General features: G+C 40.2%; 1 non-coding gene across 1 annotated transcript; it reads right to left on the reverse strand.

Moving 5' to 3' along the window:
* Positions 1-1,018: 1,018 nt before the first annotated feature.
* On the reverse strand, positions 1,019-1,093 carry Trnat-ugu. The gene has a single exon. It is a non-coding gene; the product is annotated as a tRNA-Thr (tRNA).
* Positions 1,094-1,613: the final 520 nt, after the last annotated feature.

Here is a 1,613-nt window from a genome sequence, read left to right on the forward strand (position 1 = left end):
ACAGCGCAAAACTGACTTCGAACACAGGTGGTGGTCACGTTAACGTGACTGGATCGCATATCTTTAACATGAATCCCACCATATCACTATTTGTGTACACTGTGTCAGTTGTCATATAATGTAATAATGGGCAAAGAGACCAAAATGTAATAATGCAAATAAATAACATCCTCAGTTGAAACGTACTAATATAAGATCGTTAGGATAAGTATGACGTGAAGTATTGACCTCATTTACAGGCTTACATAAGTTGTGTAACATTCTTATTTCATTTATCTGATCAATTTATTATACTTTCATTAATTTCATTATATCTATGCTCTGGTTTGACTGTTACTAATCGATACTTGAACGGAAAATATAAACAATTCTCATTTTATAATTCCAGAATACTTTATACAAGAAATGAAACTAGCTTTACGTTAGTATTTATGTAAAGAAGACATGTAAATGTTACGGACATTTTCCAATTAATAAGTAACCTTACAAAGACTGGCGAACCGATTTCACGAATTTCAGTACTAAAAACTAAAAAGGGGGTAAAACTTCGTTACAGTGTGAGAAAAACGAATTAATACGTGATTCCGTGCTATCAATCTGTATACACCAGCATGTTTTTGATTGTAATCCATAAATGTTCTGTTTGTTGAATAATGGATGACATAACTAGTTATTGTTAAAACAATATATCAGCAGTGGCGAATCAGTCAGGGTCTCAATTTCCCGACAGTTTTTGTGAGCCAGTTTTGTTACAATGGTTGTGGCCGAGCAGCTCTAGGCACTTCAGTCTGGAACCGCGCGACCGCTACGGTCGCAGGTTCGAATCCTGCCTCGGGCATGGATGTGTGTGATGTCCTTAGGTTGGTTAGGTTTAAGTAGTTCTAAGTTCTAGGGGACTGATGACCCATAGTGCTCAGATCCATTTGAACTATTTTGTTACAATGAAATGATAATTAAATCAAGACCCTAAGCTCTCGACAGGCGTTGATATACATCAATGGGGACAGTTGAATATGTGTGCCCCGACCGGGACTCGAACCCGGAATCTCCTGCTTACATGGCAGACGCTCTATCCATCTGAGCCACCGAGGGCACAGAGGATAGTGCGACTGCAGGGATTTATCCCTTGCACACTCCCCGTGAGACCCACATTCCCAACTTAAGTCCACACACTACATTCGTAGTGCCCCTGGCGCATTACACTCATTACTTGGGGCAGACAATCTTACCGAGTCCCGTAAGAGTTCGGGCAATGCGTGTGCATCCAGCACAGAAGGAGGAGGTCAAAGGCCGGTTAGCCTTAACTATATGAAGATGCTATCTGTTCTTTCGGACATGTCCGACAGAACAATTACCATCGTCATATAGTTTTGTTACAGTTTTGTAACCGTATTACGCAATAAACAAGCAATTGTGAAAGAGAAACAATGTGTCAATCCTAATTCCTTGAAATTTCTCTTGGCGCTACCAAATCAGTAGCTACACCGTCACGAACTCAGCAAGTTGCACCAAATTTTGGTGGAGCAGACATCTGCAAATTTTTTTACAGCCACTGCAGCATCGGAGATCGTCGAAAAACGAAACTGATTATTTGTTGTGAACTGTTACGACCT

This window comes from Schistocerca americana, chromosome 1, assembly GCF_021461395.2.
Source record: "Schistocerca americana isolate TAMUIC-IGC-003095 chromosome 1, iqSchAmer2.1, whole genome shotgun sequence".
NCBI classification, from domain to species: Eukaryota; Metazoa; Arthropoda; class Insecta; order Orthoptera; family Acrididae; genus Schistocerca; species Schistocerca americana.